The following is a 14,711-nucleotide window of genomic DNA, read 5'->3' on the forward strand; positions in this document are numbered from 1 at the left end:
TATATAAAAAGGACCATACACTAAAACAGGTACATGAAAAGGTGCTTTTCATCACAATTATCAGGAAAATGCAAATCAAAACCACAAGGAGGGATCACCTTACCTCACACCTGTTAGAATGGCTATCATCAAAAAACGAGATAACAAGAGTCCGTAAGGATATAGAGAAAACGGAACACTTTTGCACTGTTAGTGGGAATGAAAATTGATATGGTCACTATAGAAAATAGTATGTAGGCTACTGAAAAAATTAAAAAATTGAACTTCCATATGATTCAGCAATCCTATTTCTGGGTACATATACAAAGGAAATAAAATCAGTATCTCAAAGAGACATCTGCACTACCCTGTTTAATGCACGAGCATTCGTAATAGCCAAGATGTGAAAAGAACCCAAATTTCCTTTGGCTGATGAGAGTGGATAAAAAAATGTGAGATCATATAATATGTGTGTTTGTGTGTATACATACACACCTACATACATATACACATATATTCAACCAACTATTACTTATTCATGAAAAAAGAAGGAAATTCTGCCACTTGTGACAACATGGATGGCCCTGAAGGCATTATTCTAAGTGAAGTGAGTCCAACAGAGAAAAAGAAATACCGTATGATATTTATATGTGTAATCTGAAAAAGATGGACTAATGGAGAGCAGAATGGTGGTTTCCAGGGGGTGGGAGTGAGAGGAATGGGGAGATGTTTGTCCAAGGGCACAAACTTTGAGTTGTAAGATGAATAATTTCTTGGGAGCTAATGTACAGCAGAGTGATTATAGATAACAACATTGTACTACATACTTAAAAGCTGTTAAGAGAGTAAATTTTAAATATTCTCACCACAAAAAATTAATGGTAATTATGTTAGATGAAGGAGGTGTTAACTAACCCTGATGGTAATCATTTTGCAATATGTAAGTCTATCAAATCATCACACTGTATACCTTAAACTTACACAATGATATTTGTCAATAATATCTCAATAAAGTTGAAGAAAACAAGAAAATAAACATCTAAAGAGTTTCTGGTAGAGTTAAGTATTTATAATTACCAGTCTAAGGTTATACAAAGCAAACCAAAGGCCTTACAGCATCGTTTCCCAAATAAGTAGACTCTAGAAACTATCAGTCCCATTGTGTTCTTAGAAGAAAAGAGGGGTGGAGAGGGTAGGAGTGACTTAGCAGCAGTAGCAGCAGCAAGTTTGAGACATGCCTTTACTCCAACAAAAATTTAAAAGTCAAATTTAAATTGTTGAGAAAGGGTATCTAGGACAAGGCATTTTCCAATTTTACTAGCTAAATGCCACAGTGAGTTCCAAAAAAAGAGTACTCAGTAGCTCACCCCAGGGCCATGCAACTACACATAATGCCCAGGGGGTCCAAGTCTCTGGAATTCTCTCCATCACCAGAAGGATTTCATCTGAGGTAGCACATTTCTTTTTCTGCCCCTTGATTACATGCTAAGTTCAATCAACTGATTCAGTTGTTTTAAAGCTTGGGGCTTCCCTGGTGGCTCAGTGGTAAAGAATCTGCCTGCCAATAAGGGAGATGCAGGTTCGATCCATGGATCAGAAGATCACCTAGAGAAGGGAATAGCAACCCACTCCAGTATTCCTGCCTGGGAAATCCCATGGACAGAGGAGCCTAGAGGGCTGTGGTCCATGGGATTGCGGAGTCAAACACAACTCAGCAACTAAAACAAACAACAAAATTAAAGTTTAAACTTCAGTTTGGGTGGCATATCTGTAGACTTGCCATACAGCCTTTGCTTCTCCAATGAGCCCAGCTGGTCAGGGAGGCCCACCTTCACACCATGCTGCCCCCTGTGACCTAACTAAGATGGTGCTTTTCTATGTGGTGGTTCTCTTGGAACTCTAGATAATTTCCTTTCAATCTTTTTAAGAATTACTCATCAAGGGAAAAAAGGAAAAAACTACATCTGGAACTTGGGCTATTGCTGTAGCTTCAGGAAAGAACACTGGCTTCTCCAGTGGCTCAGTGGGAAAGAATCTGCATGCGATGCAGAAGACCTGGGTTCGATCCCTGGGTCAGGAAAATCGCCTGGAGAAGGAAATGGCAACCTACTCCAGCATTCTTGCCTGGGGAATCCCATGGACAGAGGAGCTTGGTGGGCTGCAGTCCATGGGGTCACAGAGTCAGACACAACTGAGCAACTACACGTCCAAGCTTGTGTAAGATGATCCCCTGGAGGAGGCAATGGCACCAGTATTCTTACCTGGAGAATCCCAGGGACAGAGGAGCCTGGTGGGCTGCAGTCCACAGAGTCACAGTGAGTCGGACATGACTGAGGGACTGAGCACACACACCAGGAAAGATCAGTACCCACAGAGCACTGCCTGTGTCAGTCTCTCCCTTTAGCATCTGTGTATGTGGTTGGAGGGATGTACTAAGTTTACCACTGGATTATCTGTGAAAGTGCTGACAGCAGCCAACCCAGACTAAAAAATGCAAGTTCATCATCACCTGGTCATGTCAATATTTTGTGGTTGGTCACTTAGATCAAAATGTAATTTTCCCATTACTTTTAAATTAGTTTTCTCTAAAAAGTTATAGTGCAATAAAAAAAAATGCTTCTCAGTTCTGAGCATTTATATTAGCTATTATCTATCCCCATAAGGAGACTGCATACATGATTGGAACTGTAAAAATTCTCCCTGTCTGCAAAGACTGAAATAGCAGCAACTAATTTTCTAGAGATAAGGTAAAGCTGTTCATTGTTTTCCTTTGGCCCTGTCTCCATGGGACTCTAAAGTCGAACTTTCTTAAGGAAAAAACAGGCAGAAGACAAGATTTCCATCTGTTTAGATGGAGGCTAAACATAGAGGTTTTATTATCATTATTAAATTCAGGGTTTCTATCTATAAAATCCTAAGTAGTCAGCATGCATTACAAGCAATAAAACAAAAAAGGTTTCCTGCATTGTTTATCAGATTTCCAATCTTCACTACTATCAGAAACCAAAGACCTAAATCAGAAAACATAAGTTAGGTTCTAATAGATGTGTGGGAAAATTGGAATTTCTGCTGGTGCAGTATGTGGACAAAGAATCTTTCCCAGTAGTTACTGGTACATTCCTCTGAACCAAGTCGGGCTCCATGGCAACAGAAGGCAGGGTCCCTATGGAAACATGAAAAAATCCACTGCCAGTGGCAGAAAGGGCATCATGGGTAGGTGTACTTAGGAACATACCATCTGGTTTCACTGTCAGTTCAGGGTCTCTTTGGATAGCTTAACAGGATTGTCTCACTTTTATCTGTACTCAAAAGAGTCTGCTTAAGAGAGTCTACATACCAAGGTTGTTTGGAAATATTTGACAAGATCACAACTTTATTATTAAACAAGCCTGTGAGTGTGGAAGTCAAACAAGTCAGGAACAGAAAGCTCTGATTGCCTTCAACTTCAGAGAGATGCTTCTCCCCTAAATCCTCACCATGTTCCCCGAATGCCCTGGAAAAGCACCACTCACCCCAAAACAGTCCTCTGCCAAAGGCTGAATCTTCACAGCCCCAAACAAGGCTTTTGCCCTGTACTCTAGTTCTTCTCATCCAGAAAACTCTGAGTCCAAAACTTTTCAGCAGCAGTAGATCAAAATGACATGAAGCCTGGACAAAGAATTAAATGTGTCCCTCCATCATCTCCCTTGGACAGCAAAGAGATCAAACCAGTCAATCCGAAAGGACATCAACCCTGAATATTTATTGGAAGGACTGATACTACAGCTGAAGCTCCAAAACTCTGGCCACCTGATATGAAGAGCCAACTCATTGGAAAAGACCCTGATGCTGGGAAAGATTGAGGGCAAGAGGAGAAGGGAGTGACAGAGGATGAGATGGTTGAATGGCATCACTGACTCAATGGACATGTGTTTGAGCAAAATCAGGGAGACAGTGAAGGACAGGCAAGTCGGACATGCTGCAGTTTATGGGCTTGCAAAGAGTTTGACATGAGAGACTGAACAACAACAGCAACTCCATCATCTCCAGGTGAGGGAAACAAGAACCCACAGGGAAGTTCTTTCCAAAATCCTTGCCCATTCGGCCAGTTCCCCAAGCCTGTGTTTCCCCTCGAGTGGCTGACAGTGGGGCAAAATGTAGCCACTGAAAATGTTTTTCCATTCCTTAAACAAAATTGCTGACAATATTATCCTGAGTTAGCTTGCCAAATGTTCCAGCTCACAAAGAGGAAACCCATTCTTCCTGGAGACAAGGGCAGGAATAGTACATATAACTTCCCGTTAATTGGAGAAGGTATAACATGAACCTATGGCCAGGTGCATAATTCAGGAACCTCAGTTGATATCTCCATGACTTAAGAGGTCCAAAATGTCATAGGAGGCCAGAAAGAGTCTAACACAGGGATGGCAAATGTGGGGCGCTCGGGCCACCCAATGACCATGACAGAAATCATTAATGAGTCACTCTGTTCTCCCTCTTAGCACAGACATGGTCTCATGATGCTCTCACTCTCACTCTCGTGGTCTCACTCTCTTCTAAACACGATGTTCCAGGTAGTGGCTCCTAAGAGACGTTACCCTCTCTCCCCAAAGGGAAACTTTTTGTTAATTCCAGTTCAGTATAACATAACATTCCAATATAAAAGACATAGGAAGAAATCTATGAGTTATGTGGCAAACAGCCTAACTGGGCCCCCTGAAGAGCCACCCCTATGGCATATCTGTCTCCTGGAAGGAAAACAGTCCTGGGTAAGTGAGCAGCAGATGTCTTTAAGCTCTTAACCCCAAATTTCAGTTTACAACCCACTGCTTACTGAAACATGACATTCAAGCAAGAGTCAAGCTCATTTGGGGAATTATTTATTACATAAACACAGACCAGAGTTCTAGCTCCTTCTTTGCCTCCAGCCAGTTCAGTTTTTTCACAAAACTGGCCAAGTGAAAAATCAGCTGTGAATATTCATTCAGTGCTATGGTAATCAATTGTCACACTGCTCTCTGCTAAGCACAGGAAATCATATACAGTTCAGTGTGTGGGAGTGAAGCCTTCTTATTTACGGTTCCAAAGTTCTCTTACTGAGTGCAAAGACAGCCAGGGCACATCCATGGGAACTGGTCCTCTACCACCAGGGCTGGCCTACAAGACAACAGGGTGACAACTCAGTCCCCAAACCTCTTCCTGTGTCTCCCTGAAAGCCACGCGGGCTGCAAAGCCCCCATCACAGCTTTAACTTGAAGTGAGTGTTTGACCTCCACCATCTAATAGAAGGGGCTTCCCAGGTGGCGCTAGTGGTAAAGAACCCACCTGACAATGTAGGAGATGTTAAGGGACATGGATTTGATCCTTGGGTTGGAAAGATCCCCTGGGGGAGGACATGGCAACCCACTGCAGTATTCTTGCCTGGAGAATCCCATGGACAGAGGAGCCTGGTGGGCTATAGTCCATGGGGCTGCAAAGAGCTGGACATGACTGAAGCAACTTAGCACCAAATATGCATCTAACAAAAGTAGGGTAACAGAGTCAAGCTCACCACAGAGGAAATAGTCATCACAACAGTCCTTTCCTCTGCAGCAGCATCCAGCAACAGAAGACAGGGCATATAGACTAAGGACGGGAGCTGCACTGGAGGAGATCCCCAAGCCATGCCCTTTGTCCGCTCACAACCCTGCTGCAGGCAGCCCTGCTCCCAGTGATCTGCTTTCTCTGCCACCAGTCAAGGACGTGGGAGGGAGAATGAATTTCTGGTCTCATCTTTGGATTAGCCAATCCTTCCCAAGGAGGGACAGTTGCCAACTTCTCATTCTGCTGTTTTGCTGTGAGCTTTTCCTAGTCCCAAGAAACCAAATTTACAAGCAATTCCCACTTGCTAAGAGGTCAGGCACCAAAGACGTGTTTGAAAATCAGTTGTGTGTAAACCCAACGCATCTTCCTAAAGTTCTAATGTTGCTAATAATGGTTAGATGCCTAGGCCAGCCTCAAGTCCTTATTCACTACTCAAGTACAAGAACATGGTGATCACAAGTCCGGGTCTCAACTCCTTTCCACTGACCCACAGCCTCATGTGTCGCTGTCTAGGACTGCTGGGGTGCCCTCACTGCCGCAGGGGAAGAGATCACGGCTCTCTCCTTGGTGTTGATGGTGGGGGCCATGGGAGAAGTCAAGCAGCCACCCTGGCTCCAAACCGTTCCTGGAGCTACAAACAGATGAGGCCTTGGGAGAGGAGGACCTGTGGACTTTAGGATGGAGAGAATGGATCCCAGTGACAGTGGTAAGGGTAAGGAGCTCGAAGCACCTGCTGGTTTGACTCCTGGCATTTATTATTCAAGTCTCAGTCTCAAACTATCTCCTGTACCGGCTGGGAAATCTGCCCATTTCTGTCTCCACTGCCACCTATTGTTTCTAAACAGCATTTCTATAGCTGTTTGAAGAACAAAGCAGTCTACTTTATCCCCCTTGAAACCAAAATACCAGTAGCTAACTAATACATATTTCTTAAGAGAACCGCAACACTAATAAGTAAGGAAATGCAAAGAAAAGCAAGGTTCTCTTGTCACCCAGAAGCCTGAAAGCAATAATCACATCTAGTGTTGGTGAGAATACAGGGGAGTGGGCACCCTCATATATTCCTTGCGGGCAGGCAAGTTGTTAGAACCAATTTAGATAGCAGTTTGGAAGTTTGTATCAAAAAGTCTTAAAATGTGACTCAGATTTCTCCTTTCTCCTAATATTCCATTATTCCCTTCCTATAGAAATATATTTTTACTGGGCTCCTGACCACTCAGAATAAAGACGCCCATGCAGCTCAGTGAGGTCATGTAACTAAGTACCCACCGCTGGGGACCTAGACTGATGTGAGGAAATCAATAATGGCACATGAAGATGAAGGCTGCACCCTAGAGATGGTGGAGCAGAAAGGTGGAAATTGCTGGGTTTCTTACTGGTTTACCAACCTCTGGACTCATGTGAGAAAGAAACAAACTTTTATGTCACAGCCAAACCTAATCTTTTCTGATACAAAATACATACTCTTTGTCCCAGAAATCCTACTAAATTTGTCTCATGAATTTTTCACATGTACAAAGAAATTCAAAATAGCTTAGTGGCTACAGTGAGCAACATTTAAGTGTCCAGCATTAGAAGAGCAGGTAGGCAGGAAGGAAAGAAAGAAGAAAGGAAGAAAATGTAAGTGAGATCGTCAAAAAGTGAGGAGGAAATAGATGTTAACAGATAACCTTGGAACACTGCATTTAAGCCAGTTTTTAAGCTATGCATCTTTTCATTTTAGGAACAAGATCAAAATTTTAAAGGAAAGAATTATATGAAATCTTGAGGGATCAAGATTGAGAAGATGGAAGATAGGAAGTGTCTAAGACTACTGATCTTGTGGAGGAAGAGCCAAACAACGTCTACTCTCATGACTTCAGAGAACACATGGGACCAAGGCAAGGTGGGAGAGGATGAACAAGATGACCTCAGAGGTTATGATTTGAAATTCAAATGTAGCCATGATATTTGCAAAATGCAACCAGACACTAATATTTACAAGGGATGTGTGGTCATGAAAGATAAGAACTATATGAAAAGAATACATAATTGTAGCAATTACCATGGTGGTTAAAGTTAGGCAAATATATATATATATATACTTTTATATATCTTAATGGCAAAAGATACAAAAAAATCAATCAGTGATGAGTAAAACATCTGTCAGGTGAATTTAGCTTAAGAACAAGTAGGTTTTGTTGTTGTTTTTTTTTAATTGAAGTAGAGCTGATTTATAATATCTTGATAGTTTCAGGTGTACAACAAAGTGATTCAGTTATATTTTTCAGATTGTTTTCCAATTTAGGTTATTATAAGATACTGAATACAGTTCCCTGCATTACATAGTAAATCCTTGTTGTTTATCTACCTTATTTATAGTACTGTATGTCTCTTAATCCCATACTCCTAATTTATCCCTCCACCTTCCCTTTCCCCTTTGGTAACCATAAGTTCTTTTTCTATGTCAAGAAACAACTAGATTTTGGATTTATAACTTTAGTAAATTAAAATTAATTGCTAATACTAATTGTAAAAGTGATCAGGAAAATAAATTAATAAAAAATTCCCATTTATAATGGCATCAAAAAAATTTAAAACCTAGGAATAATTTAACTAAAGAGGTGAAAGACCTTTACACTAAAAACTATAATAAGTTGATGAAAGAAATTGAAGATACAAATACATAAAGCCTGACTCAAATACATTTGATACATTCCACGCTCATGGTTGAAAGAATTTATATTGTCAAATTGTCCATACTAACAAAGCCACCATTTAAAGGTTCAATTCAATCTCTATCAAAAACCCAATGGTATTTTTCACAGAAATAGAAAAAACAATCCTAAAATTTGCATGGAACCACAAATGACTCCAGATAGCTAAAGTGATCTTGAGAAAGAACAAAGCTAGAGGTATCCACACTCTGTGATTTCAAACTTTATTACAAACTTGTAGTAATCAGTATAGTACTGGCATAAAAACAGACTCATAGATCAGTGGAACAGAATAAAGTCCAGAAACAAACCCATACATATATGGTCAATTAATTTGTGACAAAAGAGTCGAGAACATAAAACAATCTTTTCAATCAATGGTGTTGGGAAAACTGTACCACCCTATGCAAATAAGTGAAACTGGATCATATATTATATCATACACAAAAATCTACTCAAAATGGATTAAAGACTTGAACATAAGACCTGAAACCGTAAAACTCTTAGAAGAAAACATAGATGTAAAGTCCTTGACATGGCTTTCAGTGATGATTCTTTGGATTTACACCAAAAGCAAAGACTACAAAAGCAAAAATTAACAAACGAGACTGCATCAAACTAAAGAACTACTGCAAAGCAAACACCCACAAGACTATGCTAAGTCACTTCAGTCGTGTCTGACTCTGTGCGACCCCATAGACGGCAGCCCACCAGGCTCCCCCATCCCTGGGATTCTCCAAGCAAGAACACTGGAGTGGGTTGCCATTTCCTTCTCCAATGCATGAAAGTGAAAAGTGAAAGTGAAGTCACTCAGTCGTGTCCGACTCTTAGCGACTCCATGGACTGCAGCCTACCAGGCTCCTCCGTCCATGGGATTTTCCAAGCAAGAGTACTGGAGTGGGGTGCCATCGCTTTCTCTGACCCACAAGACTATCAACAAGCAAACAACAAACCTGATTAAAACATGGGCAAAAGATTTGAAAATACCTTTTTCTAAAGAAGACATACAGATGGCCAACAGGTACATGAAAAGGTGCTCATCATCCCTAATCATCAGGGAAATGCAAATCAAAACCACAATGAGATATCACCTCACATTTGTTAGTATAGCTATCATTAAATAGACAAGATACAATAAATGTCGGTGAGGATGTGAGGAAAAGGGAATCCTTGTGCAATGTTGATGGGAATGTAAGATAGTACAGCTACTATGAAAAACTGTATGGAGGTTCCTCAAAACAATTAAAAATAGAACTACCACATGATCTAGCAATTCCTCTTCTGTGTATTTATCTGATGGAAACAAAACACTAACATAAAAAGATTATCTGCACCTCATGTTCACTGAAGCATTATTTCCTGTGGTCATGTATGGATTTTTGGGGGCTCCAAAATCACTGCAGATGGTGACTGCAGCCATGAAATTAAAAGATGCTTACTCCTTGGAAGGAAAGTTATGTCCAACCTAGATAGCATATTCAAAAGCAGAGACATTACTTTGCCAACAAAGGTCCGTCTAGTCAAGGCTATGGTTTTTCCTGTGGTCATGTATGGATGTGAGAATTGGACTGTGAAAAAGGCTGAGTGCCAAAGAATTGATGCTTTTGAAGTGTGGTGTTGGAGAAGACTCTTGAGAGTCCCTTGGACTGCAAGGAGATCCAACCAGTCCATTCTGAAGGAGATCAGCCCTGGGATTTCTTTGGAAGGAATGATGCTAAAGCTGAAGCTCCAGTACTTTGGCCACCTCATGAGAAGAGTTGACTCATTGGAAAAGACTCTGATGCTGGGAGGGATTGAGGGCAGGAGGAGAAGGGGACGACAGAGGATGAGATGGCTGGATGGCATCACTGACTCGAAGGACGTGAGTCTGAGTGAACTCCGGGAGTTGGTGATGGACAGGGAGGCCTGGAGTGCTGCGATTCATGGGGTTGTGAAAACTGAACACATGGAGACAACCTGGTGTCTGCCAGTGGATAAATGGATAAAGAAGATGCGATATACAGTTATAGTGGGATACTATTCAGCCATAAAAAGAGTGAACTTTTGCTATTTCCAACAATATGAATAGGTCTAGAGGGTATTGTGTAGGTTCAATCCCTGGGTTGGCAAGATTCCCCTGAATGAGAGCATGGCAACCCACTCCAATATTCTTACCTAGAGAATCCCCATGGACAGAGGAGCCTTGCATCACACAATCCATAGTGTCTCAAAGAGTTGGATAAGACTGAAGCAATTTAGCACGCATGCAGAGGGCATTATGCTAAGTGAAATAAATCAGACATAAAAAAGACAAATACTGTCTGGTTCTAATCGTATGTGAAATCTAAAAACAAAATGAAAACAGAATCACAGCTACAGAGAATAAATGAGTGGTTTCTGGCATTGGGAGTTGAGGGTGAAATGGGTGAAGGGAATTAAGAAGCAAAACCCTCCAGTTATAAAATAAGCTACACAGACGTAATACGAATACAGCACAAAGAATACAGTTAATAATATTATAATAGCTTTGTAATGATTTTAACAGGTAGTTATTAGATTTATCCTGGAGATTATTTGTTAATATATGCAAATGTCAAATCACTAACCTGAAACTAACATATTTTATGTCAACTCTATTTCAATTTTTTAAGTCAAGAAAATAAATGACATTCCAGTTTTTAAAAATAATGAAACACAATCAAGCAATAATAGGAACTTTGAAAAATGAATAACCGTACAAGTGTAATTTTATGAACAGGTTAAAACCTCACAAAGGAATTACAGACATCTTCATGTCCCGCAATATTTTCTTCTTGGAGAATTTTCCAATCCATTCTCTTTTCCAGCCAGATTCTTAGGAAAGGCTTCTAACCACACTACTCCCCACATTTTTTGTTTTGGCTCTTCCTGCCTGATGGTAAATATCTGTCTTCTGAACACAGAGCCTTGTTACCCGAAGTGTGCTCTGTGGACCAGCAGCTTCTGTACAGCCTGAGAGTTTAGTAGAAATGAATAATCTTGGGCAGGATGAAGCAGGGGGAGGGAGGGATGGGAAGATGGGACTTGCTCTCCAGGGGAGCTACCGTAGCCACGTAAAAGAAACTATTTTTTCTAATATAGGTTGTTATGTGAAACCATCCTTTTTTTGCCTTCTAGGTAAACTGATTAACAAAATTAAACCAAAATTATAACCAATTTGTGTGTTTCAATTCTTTTTGATAACTTGCTGGAAACAGTTAAAATGGTGACTGTGCTGGCTGCCTGGCAGCAAAACCTAGTTGGAAAGAAAAAAGATTATGAAAGCAGAAACAAGAATCATGTGTTCTCTCTTCCTTCTCTATCCACAAGGGTGTCTCACTAGTGCCAGCTGTTGAGAGAACAGAAGATGTACCAGAGGCATCCCTGAGAACAAGGAAGTAGCGGAAGCATGCTTGTCCTCTGGGGTTAAGCTATGAAATCAAGACATCAGAGTGGAGAGATACAAAAATACCCTTAAAGAGACCAAATAGCTCCCAGGCCTCGGAGACCAGACAGTGAGCTGATTAAATGTATTAACATATCTAAAGGAAAACTGCAAGAAAAGGAAAATTTTAGTGACAAATGCTAGAGATGGCCATCCAAGCATTCAGGAGTCATATTGGCTGGTATGAGACTTATCTCAAGGAAGAGTTATAATATCTTTACCATCACATTATGGCAATAATTTTTACCAGGTATGACGGTCCTGTGGGATTGCCCTACTTTCTGAGATTAGCTGTACTACTGATGGAGGCACTGGGCTCTAGAAGGCTAGAACCATGAAGCACTGAAATTTCTCTCTAACTAACCTTGCTCAGATCCACGATCCCTACATCAGCTGCCAATATAATTTCGTTTCCCACATGCCAGATCTTCAAGGAGAGAAGGTAGGACCAGGATACTGTGTCAGCACCTCTCCAAGTTCTGTGTAACAATGAATTAGCACCCCGACTTTATATGACTCTTAGGACTTGGATTAACAAAACAATCCCCAATAGATAGAGCTATTTTCTCAGGGTGCTGACAACTAGGCTTGTAGGTTTGAACCCTGGCAAGTACACCAAAATAATGTCTCCTTGAAGCATCTGGGAAGTGGCCAGCCCGACCAGCCAGGCCTCCCCACTCTCCAGGCTGTGTGTATTCAAGGCCCTCCTTTGAAAATTTCCCATCAGCCTAGGCCACAGAGATCAGTTCATGATTATTCTCAAAGATGTTTGATTATAAACATAATTTTTCTTATTCTGTACCATTATTAATCAAACACATGCAAATTAAGAAAAATAGCAAAAGGAAAATTGGCACAAGGTATAAGCAAAAAGATGGGCTTTCCTGGTGGTTCAGTTGGTAAAGAATCACCCGCAATGCAGGAGACCTGGGTTCAATCCCTGGGTTGGGAAGAATCCCTGGAGAAAGAAAGGGCAACCTACTCCAGTATTCTTGCCTGGGAAACCCCATGGACAGAGTGGCCTGGGGGCTACAGTCCAAGGGGTTGCAAAAAGTCAGACACAACTTAATGACTAAATCACCACCACCATATAAGCAAAAAGACATTCTACACTGCTGGTAGGGGTATAAATTGAAAACACACCAAACATTCTAGGAATACGTGTATGCCTCTAACCCAGAAATTCTATGTCTGTGAAGGTATCCTTACCTATTAATTATGTAGATGAACAAAGAATTAATCACAATGACATCTTCTAAAGTAGTCCATAATAGTTATAACTTGGAAACCATGTAAATATTCAAGAGCTGAGATCAGTTAAATAAACATCTATAATCCAATAAACACTGGCATTTGTAAATTATTGCAGCAGTACATTTACCGACCAGGAAAGACAGTCACAATATTTGTATTTTCTTCTTTTTGCTTAGTTACATTTTCTAATTTCTCTTCAATGAACATTTATTATCATATATAGCTTTGGTTTTGAATCAAATTTGAGATATCACTCTTTCTATATACCCTGGAGAATGGAATGGCAACCCACTCCAGTATTCTTGCCTGGAGAATTCCATGGACAGAGGAGCCTGGAGGGCTTCAGTCCGTGGAGTTGCAAAGAGTTGGACACGACTGAGCAACTAACACTACACCCTTTCTATATAAATAATAGACTCCAAAGGTTAGAAGGAAGATGATACATATACTGGGCCAAGTCCTCTCTCTATTTAGAGCAAATTAGCCTCAAATTTGCTGAGTGACTTCACTTTCACTTCACTTTCATGCACCGGAGAAGGAAATGGCAACCCACTCCAGTGTTCTTGCCTGGAAAATCCCATGGACAGAAGAGCCTGGTAGGCTGCAGTCCGTGGGGTTGCTAAGAGTCGGACAAGACTGAGCGACTTCACTTTCACTTTTCACTTTCATACATTGGAAAAGGAAATGGCAACCCACTCCAGTATTCTTGCCTGGAGAATCCCAGGGATGGTGGAGCCTGATGGGCTGCCATCTATGGGGTAGCACAGAGTCGGACACGACTGAAGCAACTTAGCAGCAGCAGCCTCAAATTTGCTGAGCTACTTCACTTTCACTTCACTTTCATGCATTGGAGAAGGAAATGGCAACCCACTCCAGTGTTCTTGCCTGGAGAATCCCAGGGACGGGGGAGCCTGGTGGGCTGCTGTCTATGGGGTAGCAGAGTCGGACACGACTGAAGCGACTTAGCAGCAGCAGCCTCAAATAAAATTATAAACCCATTTATAAATGGTTTATCCAAGCCCACCCAGTTGAGCGGTGGCCAAGTCAGTGCTATCATTCAGTTCTGTGGAGTCTTAAGCCCAGACATGATCAGAAGTTTCTAGTGCCTCCACGTTAGAGCAGAACTCTGTCTCTTTTTACTACTCAATACCAGCATCTCATCTCAGAAAGCAAAGATGTCCTTCTAGCTTTTTGTTGAGCCAAAATATTTGAATAAAATCATTTTTAATAATACCTATCTTAAGTGTTTTTCAGTGATCCAGCGGATGTTGGCAATTTGATCTCTGGTTCCTCTGCCTTTTTTAAAACCAGCTTGAACATCAGGAAGTTCACGGTTCACATATTGCTGAAGCCTGGCTTGGAGAATTTTGAGCATTACTTTACTAGCATGTGAGATGAGTGCAATTGTGTGGTAGTTTGAGCATTCTTTGGCATTGCCTTTCTTTGGGATTGGAATGAAAACTGACCTTTTCCAGTCCTGTGGCCACTGGGAGTTATCCAAATTTGCTGGCATATTGAGTGCAGCACTTTCACGGCATCATCTTTCAGGATTTGGAATAGCTCCACTGGAATTCCATCACCTCCACTAGCTTTGTTCGTAGTGATGCTGTCTTAGGCCCACTTCAACTGAGCGACTGATCTGATCTGATCTGAAGTGTCTCTAAGAGTCCTACACACAATAGTTAGAAAGCACAATTGCAAACTACATTCCACATGATATTCTAAGATTTCCTAAAGTGTATCATAAAACATCAAACTTCTCTCAAGACATCTCAAAA

At 41.1% G+C, this 14,711-nt stretch overlaps 1 protein-coding gene across 2 annotated transcripts in view; it reads right to left on the reverse strand.

Annotated features, from left to right (window-relative positions):
* MEGF10 (multiple EGF like domains 10) overlaps positions 1–14,711 on the reverse strand; it is a 179,357-nt gene that overhangs the window by 105,451 nt on the left and 59,195 nt on the right. The window lies entirely within an intron of this gene.

This window comes from Bos mutus, chromosome 7, assembly GCF_027580195.1.
Source record: "Bos mutus isolate GX-2022 chromosome 7, NWIPB_WYAK_1.1, whole genome shotgun sequence".
Classification (NCBI taxonomy): domain Eukaryota; kingdom Metazoa; phylum Chordata; class Mammalia; order Artiodactyla; family Bovidae; genus Bos; species Bos mutus.